The 15,680-nt window shown below is 36.0% G+C and overlaps 1 long non-coding RNA gene across 2 annotated transcripts in view; it reads right to left on the bottom strand.

Annotated features, from left to right (window-relative positions):
• LOC129363982 (uncharacterized) overlaps positions 1 to 4,110 on the bottom strand; it is an 89,561-nt gene extending 85,451 nt beyond the window's left edge. For both annotated transcript variants that reach the window (XR_008606375.1, XR_008606374.1), the window contains exon 1: positions 3,781 to 4,110. This is a non-coding gene — a long non-coding RNA (uncharacterized LOC129363982). The remainder of the gene's footprint in view (positions 1 to 3,780) is intronic.
• Positions 4,111 to 15,680: the final 11,570 nt, after the last annotated feature.

The raw sequence follows: 15,680 nt of genomic DNA on the forward strand, positions 1-15,680 counted from the left end.
GGAGCCTTCAGCAGGGAAGAAGGGAAAACTGAAGGCATATGGCTAGGTAACTACAATAAAAGCAAGCCTTAAAACCAGGCTAAGCTCTACCCCTACTTGGAAAATGTTGAACAGTAACATCTTTGAAGAGATATAACCATGACCTTTTTTTGTTTTTTACCAAAACTGTAAAGTATCTACCAATATATTTTTCTGTAAATCCATTGGAAATTTTTCTTTTTTAATTGAGTTTTCATGCACAACTTAAACGTCATATTGTAATAAATCATTATTTATAATAATGTCCAACACCTAAATGCTTCACTTTTTTTATTTTAAAAAAGAAAGACCAGACATAGATTCTGATACTTTAACTTTAGTCTTGTATGATGCTTTTTCTAGCACAAAGAACAGTTTGAAACAATTTAATCCAAGTAGGTTGCTGCAGCAAACTTCTGCTGCAACCAAGATTTTTTTAACATAATTGATGGAAACAGTAGGTAGTCTTTGAAAGCTTGGCCTTTTGGGGAAACTTCAAACAGTATCAATTGTAAGAAATTGGCTCAGCTGAATGCAGTCTATTCCCTATCAATAAAGTATTCAGCCCCAATAGCTTGGAGAATAAGGGAGAGATGAGCCAAGGAGATCCCCAGAAGAATTCCTAAATCTAATACATAGTGAATGCTCCAATAAATTAAATAACTTCAAATGATCGAAGGGATGGTATTCCAATCAAACACAGCATGAAACTGCAGAAGGCGGCACATTCTCAGTGGAAAACATTTAGAGGTGTTTTTCAAGCCTTCATTGAAAACAGTGAACAGAAATGTCACAGTATGAGAACCTTTAGGTGTTTTATCTTCAACCGTCTACAGCCCTGGAAATACACAATATTTTACTGAATCAAAATATGCAGTAAAACACAAAAGTAGGTAATATTAGAGACACATGGAGAGACAAAGAATAGTGTTAGTAATTTGAATCAGGATACCAACTGGTATTGTATCCTGTGTCCTGTTCCCCCATATAATATAAATTTAACTGATTTTTTTTTTTTTTGGCATCATGCCAACTAGGGAAATTAAAGTCAGCTCATTCGGCTTCAGTGTGCTGTGCAGGTCTAGGTAAACCCATATGTATTTGTACTGCTTCAACATGTTCACTTTGTCACTTATAAATGGTGTGTGAAATATTCCTCACAAAGTAGCCTGCTTCATTCATACGGATGACAAGTTTGTTAAAAATTGTCTTCCAAACTAACCACAAGACAATAAGCAAACAAAAATCTAATTTTTTAGTTTATGTTGCTGAAGCTCATTTGTTTAGACAACAGACATTTGTGCAGGTTTTATTTACCCCAGGTAGCCAGAGTACAACAAAGCTTGGCCAAAATAATATTGCAACAGAGAAAATTCAGAAAAAAAGAGACCTAACTTGATCAGTTGGTCACTAATTCAATAATAATTGAGGAAAATAATGAAATAAACCAAGAATAATTAGGTAATGTTTTACCTGAATGTAAACTCCTTTTGTCTTCAGTCCTTCAACAAATGAAAATATTTTAATATTGAACAAGTCTAAGATTTTTTTAAAAGCTCAAACTTTATAATGCTCAACCAGAGGCTGTTAATTCTCTTGCTAACCTTCTTGACAAACTGTATGACACAGGACTAATATTGCATTTTAATATGACTGGGAACTGTTTACAACAGATAAACCGCTTGACTTTTCTAAAGTTTAAACTCCAAAATGCAGTAGCAAACTGTAGAACATTTAGACTTTAAGAGCTTCTAAACCCAAAATAAACTTCTCTTTTTTTGCAGATAAGTTGTATAAAACCATTTCATTCAGTCAAGTCCCTATGGTGCATCAGAAGTTGGAATTGCATACATGGATCACTAGATTTCAGCTTTGCACATGGGTGATTCATTGCATCATGAACACCGACTGTCATGTGTCTCCTCTGCTTTGACTGTAGAATGACTGAGAGACTGACAAAAATGCATAGGAAGTGACGGGGACTCATGGCAGCATTTGCTTCTTGCTCAGCACAGTTACTGAGGAGCTATAGATGTTTCACATCTATAGCTATAGAGGAGCTATAGATGCCAAAGCCTCCAATAACAAAAAAGTAATCAAAGTAGAAAATATGGCTTATTTCGTTGCTTTGTACATGTGACAGTGCAATGACAATAAAGTTGAATTATATTCTACTCTATTATTGTTAAAAAAAAAAGAAAAAAATAAGATTTCTTCTGCTCTTTTGAAATGCTACTTATCTTACACTACTTACTACTTAACAAGAATTGTGCAGTTGGTGAATTTTGCATAATTTATTTATTTTTGTCATTGGAGGTGAATATATTATAAAATTGACATTCAACACAAAAGTAAAAATCTGATTTATACATTGTGGCAGTTTGTTACCAGCAAAAAAAACCATAATCTCTTAGCACCAAATTAATTACTGGTTGTAAAATATAAGCTCTTTTGAAATACTGTTTATCTGACACAAGAAATTTACAGTGAGTAAATTTTGCAAAAGTAAAAATCAGATATTTACTTCGTGGCACTTGGTTACCAGAAAATGCTATCATCTCTTAGAAACAGATTAACAACAAATATTGTTATTTTTTAAAAAAACATAAAATTTCTTCTGCTTTTTTTAAAATAGTTCTTGTCTTAAACTACTAAAGAAGAATTGTGCAGTTGGTGAATTTAGCAGAAAAGGTTTTTTTTGTTTGATGTTTTTTTTTATTTTTTTTTTTATGTCATTGGTGTTGATTATAAACCCCAGATTCACCACAAATGTAAAAATCTGATTTATACTTCGCTGCAGTTCGTTACTAAAAAAGAAACAACGCTTATTTGTTTTTATTTGTTGTTCTCTTTACACCAAGTGAATAAGTAATATTATTGTTTATAAAACATAAGCTCTTTTGACAGACTACTTATCTGCTTAAACATATGAAACATACGGTTGGTAAATTTATCAAAAGTAAAAATCAGATCTTTACTTCATGGAACATCGTTTGCCAGAAAAATGCGCTCATCACTTAGCAACAGATTAACAACAAATGTTGTTGCTGAGAAAACCCCCATGATATTTTCTGCTGTTTTGAAATGCAACTTATTCTACTTAGCAGGAATTTTGCAATTGGTAAATTTAGCAGAAAAGTGAAAATATGTATATATATTTTTCTTTTGTCATTGGTGGTAAATATATTATAAAACAGACATTCAACAAATATACTTTTCTGTAGTAAGTGTTTCGCCAAGGTGGCATCTCTGTTGGAACTGAGATTTCCGCCATTTCTGTAGTTCTAACTGCCTTCCTCTGTTGGAACTGAGTGTTCCGCCATTTCTGTAGTTCTAACTGCCTTCCTCAGCTCTGTTGCTATGGTAATTAATCCTCTCTGAAAACTGTCATGTGGGAGTGAGACACAGAGGGGGAGACTAAATTCTATCTCAGTGTCAGAATCTGTTTTAATTTGAATTTGGCTTGTTTTGTCATTTTGTTTTTTTCGCTAATTACGTCACCATGGTTACTCGAAATGCTAACAGAAGTAATAGTTCCAGCCACTTTTTGATAGTGGGAGTATGGACAGTGAAAGGAAGCGGCAGTACATTTTTAGGCTTAAGATTAATAGGTACCTTGCATGCATTGCAAGAAGTCATTGAAATGCCTTGCTTTGTGAGGCATGTCAATGCTCTCCTATGCTCTACTGTGGTAGGCCCTAATTATAATTATAATAGCCCTCTATCCCATACCACTTATAATAAACACGATTTTGTACTCACAACACCTCCAAAGGGGAAAAACACTGCTGCAGGCCTTTTTGGAGAAAACATTGAGAGCGTTGAAATTTCCCATACACAATGAGTGCGCTGAAAGTCACCAACGGAAAACACCGAGAGCGCTCGGAAAACATTGAGTGCGTTGAAGTTGCCAGCTAGTTTAGCTTAGCTCAGCTTCATGTATCATAGATCTCCTCTCTCTTCTGTCCCGGCCGCCCCCAAGCTGCTCCAACGTTTTCCGAGCGTCATACTCCCCAGTCGCCTTTTTTCGCGAGCAATCTACGCAAAAACTTCTTCCTTCTCCCTGTATCCAATGGTGACGCACGTTTTGTTGTTTCGCTAATTACGTCACGCATCTCACAATCAATCCCCACCAGCGCCCTATCAGGTCGAATTGGTAACCAATCGTATGTCTATGGCAAGCCATTGTAACATAAATTTGGTTTTGTCTGACTATAAATAATAATATTATCTAAAAATTAATTTTGACTTGACAAAGCTACATTTTGACTATCTGGAATGGTAATTTATGATATGTACATTTACATTCTGACTAGTAAGTATAATAATGTAGTCACTTTGACTAGTCAGAATGTAAATAGAGATAGGCCTATCTCAAATAGGTACTTTGTCTAGTCAAAATATAATTAGAGCTATCTTAAATCACTAAAACGTCCAGTCATAAAACTATTTGCGATATCTGGAATGTAAGGGTGGCAAAACCGAATTTATGTTAATATGGATTGAATGACTAATACAATAAGTGTAGGCTACGTCACACCAACGTTGATATTTAAATGAGATAATAACGCTGTTTTAACAATTAATACAAAAACCAAATTAATTAATAAGTAACCACCTTTACTGTATATTAAATTTTTTAAAAGTTTCTTAACCACCTTTATTCTACATTAAATATAAAAAAGTTATGACATAATATGCAATCTATAGCTGTCACAAATTCCATTTGCCTTTTGATATATTTGTGTTATGACTTGATCTAAGAATTTCTCTGACCTTAAGATCCATATGCACATCACAATGACCCACAGTTGTCCCACAATGATCTATTTCAGCATTAATTTATTCAATTCCAATCCATCTATTCAAGTTGCATGGAAGTTAGTGCCCAAGTAATGGGCAAGTGGCCTGGTTATGAGTCTAGCACAGGGTCTACATAATGACACAAATAGCAGACAAATATGCAGAACTACAAATTAACCCAACTTGCATGTTTAGGAGAAGAAACTGGACTAGGTAAAAATATGCAAATTTCACATTGTGTCCCATGCTTTATCTATTTCGAGTGTTTTATTTTTTTTTTAGGCTGAACAGTAGCTCAGCTGATATCACTGTTACCTTGAAGGAAGAAGGTCCAAATCACATCCTGAGGTCTTCCTACATGGAGTGTCCATGCTATCCATGTGGAGGTTAGGTACTCCGGTTTTGTCCCACAATCTAAATCAATCTGTGTGACTGTTAGATTTAGAGGACTCACTAAACTTTGCCTTTGGTGTGTGCATGCATTGCAGTTTGTCTTGTCTTTCTCTATGTTGCCCTGTGATGGACTGGAAACCTGTCCTGGTTGTACCTTACCTCTTGCCAGATTGCTGCTGTAAATAGGCACCCACACTCCCCACAGTCATGGAAGGACAAGTCCATGTTCTAATGGAAGGATGGAGGGAAATATTTTGTATTTTTTATTTAGAAAATTGCGTAAATTTAGTAACTGGATTTTCTCCAGTGCAAGATTGCTGTCATTTCCTAACAGATGCACTATTTCAAGAATAAGTCTGATTAATTTTTGAAAGGAGAGCTTGTTGATTCAGCTAATGCATCAAACCCTCTGTTTGGTACAGCTCTTTATACATATTGATTTTTAGATTATTTTTGAAAGAAAATGTTTTTTCTGTCTAAAGACAAAAGAATTGCATCTCAATATAAACGTCAGGCTTGTTGAACAATCATGTTTAGCTGTCCATTTATTGCTGAGTTTAATCTATAAAATATAATACATACAAAAGATGAAAAAGAAATAATATTCAAATTCATAAATAAACTGTTTGGACTTCAGGACAATCTCTTCAAGAGAATGAGAATTATAATGTATAGATCAATTGATCTATACATTATAATTCCATATCAATCACACCTTCAGCCTTTACAGACTTTTCTTCCTGAAAGTCTCTGTTGTGACACAATCATTACAAATTGATTGCAAAATAGCTGACAATTGTGATTAAATAATTAAATTCTTGTCTATGCTTCAGAGAATCGGGAGAAAATTAACTTCCCAGCAACCTCATTTTTTTTTCTGAACACGAAATAATGATTTTCTGCCAGTCTAATTACAAAGCCAACATCTGATCAAGCCTACATCCAGAGGGGATTATCACATGCACTGGTATTAGACCTCATTACCAGCCTGAGTGCAGAATTATTACATCTTGTAATTGGATGGTGAGATTTATATACAGATCAGACTGGTTTCTTTAGGATTGTAATTACAGGCTTCGCTGGTTAGCTACTTATCACTCAGGAGTGGAGTGCAAGAAATCAGCATGTGGAAGAGCATTTCATTAACCTCTCGCCCTGATGGAGTGGGTAACACTATACCTAACATGTCTGTTTTAGGAACAACAGCATAATTTGCTCATCAAACAATTTATCACACCCTGCTTTGGTCAATGCCAGATAAAAGACTTCACACTGAGATCAGCTCTTGAATAAACAATTACAGGAAATATGTCTCCATAAACTATCATTTTTTACTGTTGACTAGGCCTTATTTTCTAATTACCCAAGATAAGTGTTAGTCCTTGCCCTCAGTAGCAGCTTCATAAAGCGCACAGTCTGAATTAGCACCTAGGGTTAACAGAACAAAACCTGCATCCTGAGAGGAGTGAGGAGTATCAGGATATTCATGGATCTTTAGACATGTCTGTGCTTTCTACAACCCATGTACTTTGCTAATGAACACACATTCTTTTTTCTATTAATTTCTTTTTGTCAACAGAATGTTCTAGCTGTCATCAGATCATCTAAATAATTGAAAATAATATATTTTTTAAAAGAAAAAACTGAATGAATAGAGGCGTGGGCACCTTACTCTCTCTGACACCAATCTTCCAAATACCATTTTTGAGACTTGCATGTTGCTGTTCATTGCATGAGCAAAATACTTAAAGGACATCTTCAAACCATACCACTTCTAGTCAGTGAGTTGATGCAATCTGCTGGGTTTCCTCAGAGAGAACAATTTTTTAACAATTTGTAATGTGTATACTTACTTGGAATGTGTTTGTATTATTCAGCAACACATTGTTTCAAATTCCTTGAAACAATGTGCTGTGGGTTGACTGCATATAAATAAACTAAATTTAATTGAATTCAATTTAAACAGTTGCTTTGGTTGCAAACATATTATTTATTGTGCACCACAGTAATTCTTCTGTGACTGTATCAAAGCCTACCACTTTTTCACTTTTCAATGAATTGAAAGTGAATGTAGGGCAAAGAAATTGAAAAATGACAGAGGGGGGAAATATGAGGAAAAATGTGTTGACCTGATGGAACGCAGCTCATTTGCTGACACAACCAGAACAAAAACAAAAGCATCAGCATCTCTTCACAGTTAACACCCATACAACTCACTTTCTTATTGCATATCACAAAGTCCACCTCTGTAACAATCAATACAGACCTACATTTTATGAGACAAGGAGTTAACATGTTCAATTACGCCACAGACAGCTCTATTCTTTTGTAACAAGTAATCCGGGTGGTGAAATCAATACTGACAGGCTCACGGCACGCTAGCTAATTTCATATTACCTCCAACCAATAGCAAGGCAGTTCGTAATGGAGCTGTAGTTCCACTTCATTATAAGAATAGAGGTGGGGGGGATCAATACTACCGTAAATGCACACATGCTCACGTTAACACACTCATATAAACACACAAGCAAAACACTAAGTCAAACACACACAGACAAAAAGGCCACTCTGCTACATCAGAGTCCCCAAGGGGCTTCACAGAGCTGTCTGATGCTGGGCAGATGGGCTGGATGGAGAATGAGTGTGTCGGGTCGTAACCCCTCCCAAAATAAATGACATTTCAAAGTTTCGGCACACAAACACTTGCAATGACATGTCTTGCCCGTTTATTTTTTCATTTTCATTGTTAAACAGTTTCAAGGAAAATGCCGCCTTTTTTGTTTTCAACTATAAACGTACATATGAATACATATTAAGAAAGTCAACACTTATCTTTTTTCTCAGGAAGGTCATAGTCTCCAAAAGAAAAAGAGAGAAATTGCATGTTAAGCTTCAGAGATCAGTCTTTTCACAGATTATCTGTCTCATATTACACTGTCTATTTTTTTCAAAGTTTCAAACATTAGCATTTACAATAAATAATAATAAAAAAAAACAGTTGAGATCACCATAAGCAATAAAAGCAAGTAAAAGTTCTACATGTAGAGTGTCACCAAGTGCAGATGAAGCAGTATGAATATTGCAAGTAACAAGACTAAATACTCTGAGGACTTAACTCTAACATTCTCTTTTTCATAAGTTCTTGTTATCCACTTTGGATTATTGCACTCATTAATAACCTTCTGTAGGTTGTGCTTCAAACTGTGTGACAGCAAGCATCATTTAGCTTCAATAAAGGCCAGCCTCACAACAATTGACTATATAAGAACACCTCATAAAAGTGCTATGCAAAGATTAAAAGTGTTTAAATACATTTCACTCTAAATACTTCTTAATTTACCGTATGGCTCTCTGTCAATTTCCTTGCAAATATTCCATAAGGAATTTCTGTAATCAAATACTCAGGTTTATCAGTTTGACAGAGACAGTTCTCAAAAGCATAACAAATGCGACATGAACAAGCCTGATAGCAACTGAAGAAACTTAAAATATGTAATACGCATGTGTAACAATAATTAGCTGCAATGACTTATTAATGTATGATGTTTTGTTGGATGTTTTACTGGACTACTGTTTTGTAGTGGATCTATTATAGGTTAATTAAAACCAGAGACATTCTGGGGGTTCTTGCTATTCTTTGTTTGGAACAAATTTTAATGTCAACTCAGTTCAGATCAATTTAGTTAATTAATTTAAGAATTGATTCACAAAAAAATGTTATCTCAAAGACAAGCAAATCCAATTCGCATACAGAAATATAGAATCAAATTATTACTGAGACCAGTCACATCAACAGATTCACACTACACATTTCCCAGTGTGATCAGTTATTATAACACAATCTAGTCAATGTTTTTTGCCCACACTGACAACAAATATTTTGAGGAAGCCCAGCTCTTTGGATCAAGTCATTGACTTTGCTGAAAGCCATTATCCAAGGCAAGCATGTGGTGACAGTGGAAAGGAAAGCTGCTGACAGGATATGAGCAACCAATATTTTCAGTTGATTCTACTTAAACTTGGACAGTTTTATATTTCCTTGTGGGAATTCTTTAGTTAAGTGCATTTCAAGTATTATAATTCTTATGGCAATAAACAATGTAAGAAAACTGTGTCAGGTCTCTCAGTGTATGGAAAGTCTTTAACTCTAAGCTAGTCAAAGGAAATCACTTGTGCATTTCCCCTTCCCATTATCTAATTAGCCTCCTATTTCTTTCCCATCAGTGCGGTGACCTGGATTTTGTTGAAATGGTGCTGGTCAGCCAATGTGAAATCTGGTGAGAGAGGCCAAACCTTTTGGGGGGTAGCAGAATCATAAATCAGCAGCAGCGGGAGAGAAGAGTGAAGAGGATTTATAAAGATGTTGTACTCAGGCAGCCCACTTGTGGACACTGTGATGAATTCATAAGCACATTGCCAAGGCAAACTACTTTATTATCCTACAGCCCAGTGGTCATTAATCTCCCTGGGAGGCCAGCATCCTGGAGGATCACCAGACCAAAGAATTTATTCAGGCCTGAAGGAACCCATTTCATTAGCCATTCAATCTGTTCAGCTGCTCAGCTTCATCCTTTGCACTACTTTTTCTTTCCTTTCTTTTTAGTGTACAAAATTGGATAAACAACATTTCATTTCTTATGTTTTTATTATGATACATTATATATTTATAATAGGGAGAATGAGACTGTTCATCACCACAAAGTGGCTTATTTAAATGTGGTTGATTTTTTTACATGATCAGCACAATATTACTACTTTGACAATAAAAAACATTCATGTCTGCAAGGCTCACAAGGTTCTGAAATACACATGTGACAATCCAACCTTGTGCCATTATGATAACAAGTGGTGCAAAACAGAAAAAAAATCCAAAACTAAACTCTGATGATATTTTTGGAAACAACTTTTTACTGAAGTCCAGGATAACTTGCATGGTTTCCTTTGTTTTCTAATACCGTGTATATCACAAAAAACCTAAACTGGTTTCTAAAACCAAAGATGGACATAGGAACATAGTGCTACACAATCATAGACACACTTTATCTCATAAATCTGTCATTGACATTGGAAAAGTTTCAGTTTACAAGACTAATAACGTTAATTTCACAGGCGATATGCAATCTTGCTAGTTGTTAACAAAAGAAAAAAAAATTAAAATAAAGAATAGATGCAAGGTGTCCACCAGAAAAACCCAACTTTTACATATAGGATATTATACTGAGTTTTCTGATGTGGAGATGTCTACGGTATCATGTAAACAAAGAAGTCCTTGGGTGGTTGAAATAAAATCAAATTTTGCATTTAAAATGCTTCATTTTGCTGTGCTTTGTATGTCTTATAAGGGTTTACCAAAAGTACATGTGGAGTAATTTTTGTCAACCACAGTCTATCCCAAAAGGCTCTTTCCACTTTAAACACTTAACTGGCTAAATAAATAATGATTGCCTGCACACTCCCTGTGCATGGGCATGTCTCAGAGCTAAAGGCACAAGCCACTAACCCTAGGTCCCAGAGCACCAGGAGTCCTTAAAACCAATAATTTTCTTCCATTCAGTTCATTACATTGCAGCTGTGCGTCTGGCAGATCATAGGCCTTTAAGTACTATTGAAGAATGAAATGTGACTCTAGAGCCTATGGGCTGTCAAAGAAAATGTAAAAATCTGAAGAGAGAAACATATAAGAAGGACAGAAGGAAAAGAGAGGTGAGTAACAGAAGGTACGCACAGCAATCCCCATTTTTAGAAGAGAATCAAGAAGGTACAGAACGGGGCGTCCTGTGGTGGCGCAGGGGTAGCACACCCCACGCTTGGAGGCCTCAGTCCTCGACATGGACGTCGCGGGTTCGACTCCCAGTCCTGGCAACCTTTGCCGCATGTTTTCCCCCTTCTCCTCACCCTCTTCCCTGTCTGTCTATTGTGAAAAATACAAGCCACTAGCACAGCAAAAACTCTTCCTTTACATGTCTTCATCTTATTGAGATAATACTTTGGTTATAATAAAGGGTATCAAGGTACAAGGTACAGAATGTAGCTGTCAAAGGTATATGTTTTAATAAACTGCATTGTTTAAGTGCCTGAAGAATTATCTGGTTTAACATGTGTAAATGTGTTACAAGTTACTGACTTTGTTACTATTTTTTAATTAGTAGTTTTCGAGCCTGGTCAACCGACTCTCCACTGGATAGAGCATAACTCAGTCAAAGCTTTTTCTCAATTACGGAAATAATGTAAATATCATTTTCATTGCAGAGCCATTAATGGTTAAACATAATTTACAAAAATTATATTTTCTAAAACTTAAGTTAATTTTCCAACTAACTGAAAGACAACTCCTCTCAAACACTCTATCCAGTCATCATCTTCCATTTGAACCATACTGGGTTGTGGAGGTAACCTGTTCAAGGAGGAAACCCAGCAATCTCCCTGGGATGTGTCAAAGAATCTCCTAATTTTCGGAACAAGGAGGCATTCTGATAAATTCACCAAAACACCTGTATTGGTTCTTTGCTATGAAGAGCAGCAACTCTTTTCAGTCCAAATAATTTACAAAGTGTGCTTATAGCTCAGGCGGCCCTGTGCACCCAGAATAATTTGTACACAGTGTGCAAGGTCAAACCGATGACCAAATGTTGAAAACGTTTTTGTTGATTAAAGAAATAAAATTTAGCTTCTTTGTAGCACATTGGTCCAAAAAAAGGGTAAAAGCTATGCAAATTGCTTGCTTTCACTCTATTACAGTCTTTTTCTGTATTTAGGTTATTGCAAACAACCTCTGAACCATCAGTCATGGTATGAAAGTATCACATGACCCTTATATTTACAGCATGAAGACAGATTTGCACAAGCCTATACAGATGTGTAACCCGATCCCTTCACACATGCACAGTCATTCAGATCAACCAGACTTTCCTTCCTCCAGCTGTGAAGCAGTGCTAAGGCTATGTATCCTGATGGCATTGATGGTGCTTCATGTAGACCTCTGGTCTGTGAAGGTTAACTTCCTCACCTCGGTGGAGTCAGTGCAAAGGCTTGTGATAGATGGGAGTGCAGTGCAGCTCTCCAGTAAAAAGAGAGGCTGCTAGCTGAGGCCACACTATATTTTGTCCAGGTATAAATTAAAAATAAGAGGATCACAAAATGTATACATCCTGCAAGCTTAGCCAAAGAATAAGGCAATCTTTCTCTGTGTTGATGCTTAAGAGTCCACATTATATACAGCTAATAACTCAAGTTAAGTGCCAGCAATTCCAGGGTAACATTTACTGTAGAATTATAGATTGCAGATGATATATTGGATTAACTATCACGCCCAATATATTTTTTTTTATATCTCCATGCTTAATAAATTTTATAGGTAAATAATAACAGTACAACAGTATAGTATAGGTTAGGTAAAAGTACTATAAATAATTCTGATAGACCTAGCTCTTTATAAAAAAAATCACTCACATATCATTCTTTTTAAATCTGGAATAGTATGGATATTGCAACATACTTCTTTTTCTTGTCTTTGTCCACTGGCTAATTTGCTCAGTACCTGTTTGGACTGTGCTACTCACTACAACAATAAAATACACCTTGAAGATCTTAACAAAACTGCTTTGGATAACACAAACAAAATAAACCAATAATAGCAGCGGTAAAAACAGATTACATGGAGTGAACCAATGGTTATGTGTGTTTTGATTGACTTCATATTATCAGTTACATAGCAGTGTACAGTGCCCAAATCAATAACTTCTAAGACATATATTTTGAAATATATTTCACCAATCATGGGAAAGTTTCACAGGTTTGGATTATTGTAAAACCAAACCTTGAATGATAAGTAAAAAAAAAAAAACAGGCTTTGGTGATCTATTCATATGTGGCATGACTGCAACAAAGACATGTCCACAATTCAAGTGGATTCGCAATCCAGAATGACTTTTTTTTGTCTCATTCAGGAATAAATATGCCAAATTATGGCTTACATCTGTACACTCACATACCTGATAAGTAGATTCACCCAATATCCCAGTTTGGAAAACTGGCTAAGGGAATTAATAAAGGAAAACTTGTGGGAAGACAGGAAGTAAGAAAGGATGCCCAAAAGCCAAACAAGAAATGAAACATGAGATGGAAGAGAGACTGAACAGGAACTGAGAAAGAATGATTTTAGACCATAGTGAATGACACCGCACACAGTGTTGCAAACAATCAAAGCTTAAGTGAGACCTATTCATGTGTGAATTTGAACTTGGCTAAATTGTGCTGCTGAACATCTGATAGGTGCTGTGGAAAAGAAAGCCATTAGAGCCGGTTCAGGTAAACAAAATAGGACTCCAGTGGGAACAAGTAATATTGAGGCATTGAGGGGGGGTGGGCATCTTTGAAGTGGTTCAGCGTATTCCCCAGACAACACAGAGATATTTATTTGAATAATGTGCAGATTCACACCCGAGTGAGCAGAGATGTGTACAGGGGGTGGGAAGATGACAGGGTTTAATTTCTAACTCGAGTTAAGAGCATTGAGTGAAGGGGGAAAAAAAGGAGGAACAGAGACAAGGGAATTAAAATGAGTGAGAGAGACTTTGAGAGAAATGAAGACCCAGATAGGAAGACAGATGCTAGTATATCAGTTCCCCTCAAAAACATTTTGACACTTTAAACCTAAAGCAGTTTGCAGGCAGTAAATAAAGAAATGTGAATCAATAGTCAGTGATAAGGAGATAGGGCAGTTAAAAATGAAATACAGCCTAACAAAATGGTATAGATTTCCAATGGAGGCCACGTGACACAAGCTGCTTTGAAATGCAAAGAAGTATCTTATGCACATTGTCCTTCTCTGGCCTGGCCACCTATTGATTGGCTAAAATAAATTCTAGTGATCATTGAATATTTAATTGCGATAATTAAATCTCACATAGAGGTACTTACACACCATTTCCAGTTTTCATGGTCTTACTCAAGAGACCAGCCTTTGACTCATTCAAGCTCTATGACAGCTTTGTGAAGAATGGCTTGCAGTCACCTGTAATAAAACTACATGCAGAGCTCATTTTGAAACTGTTGAGGAAGCCAACTTCTGTCAATTTGCACTGAACACATTTTCCCGTAATATATAATATTGCCAACAAAGAACAGTTTGTGCAAATTAGGAAAATCTCCAAATTTTGTTAAAATAATGCTTTCAGAGTATTGACTCTGTAAGCTACCATCACTCATCAGCATACATACATTCATATTCATGTCGATGTCATAGATTTAGTCTAGGACAAATGCACATTTACGACAATTACATGATCTTTCAGCAGCAGGTGTGTTATGCCACTGAAATGTTTATTTTCAGTTTTCTCAACTCCTTGGTTTTTATAGCTGGTTAATGTTACAATTTTGTTCTCAATTTTGATCCAGGCTTACTGAATATTGTTCTCTCCATAAACTGAAAATTTTTTAGAAGCTTTTTACATTTACTTTTTGTCTGCTTTTTATTTATTTCTTTGATTATCTCTCAGAGAGAAATTTATATATGAATAAAAATGTGAAAGAAAAATACGTTGTCACTGCACTGTAAATAAGATTTGAACTGATTTTGCACTTGATAAATAGATAAGAATCAACTGCTGTTTTCTGGAATCTTCAGGAATGACTTAACGAAAATGTTTATAAAGCGATAGGGCAAAAAACATGAAATTAGAATAATGACTGCACTGGACTGACAATATGTACAACATTAGGAGATTGGCAAACAACAAAAGGTCATTGTAAGAACAGTGTGTCAGGTCAGCTTTACATACACGGTTTAGTGTTTAACAAAGTCCAAATCAATAACTCTTATTAGAGACTACAATCATGGTGGTGGTGACTCAGTGAGCCAATTAACACCATTGACCATCCAGATAGAAAAAAGAAAAGACAGGTGAGATGAAGACAGAAGATTGAGACAGTAAAAGAAATAAGGCAAATTTTAGAGGAGGGGCTGCTGTAACTTCCTCGGGTCTTGTTTTTCTTTTCGCTGGATGTGAGGTTGTGGAGTAAGTGGAGAACGGGATTCCCACCAAATGATAGGCCCCAAGGGTGTTCAGCTGAGGACACCCTGACAGAAAGCAGACACCGTCTATCTCCCAAGAGGAAATGAGTATGTGTGCATATGTAGCAGCGAAGGGGGGAGGAGGGGTTTAGTTTTGGGGAAGCTGCTCCTCATCTGACACACACACTGTATGTGTGCATCATTTACAAGCACATAGGACATGCAGTACTGGGAATTTGGCACTCCTTTCCTTCTCACCAGTGGTTCTGAATGAAAATTAGGTCACAGAACTGTAAGGTCTGTGCCTAGGCTCATTTTCAACTTGCCCCCGTAAAGCTTGACCAACCTGTTTGCGTACCCATGTGGAAGACAACCTAAACTTGGAAACATGTATTACACAATTTCCTAAATAGTGATATGCCAGGAATGATAGATTTATCTAACCAGGACTCTG

The sequence above is a fragment of the Poeciliopsis prolifica genome, unplaced genomic scaffold (genome assembly GCF_027474105.1).
Source record: "Poeciliopsis prolifica strain line A6 unplaced genomic scaffold, Auburn_PproV2 SCAFFOLD011, whole genome shotgun sequence".
NCBI lineage: Eukaryota > Metazoa > Chordata > Actinopteri > Cyprinodontiformes > Poeciliidae > Poeciliopsis > Poeciliopsis prolifica.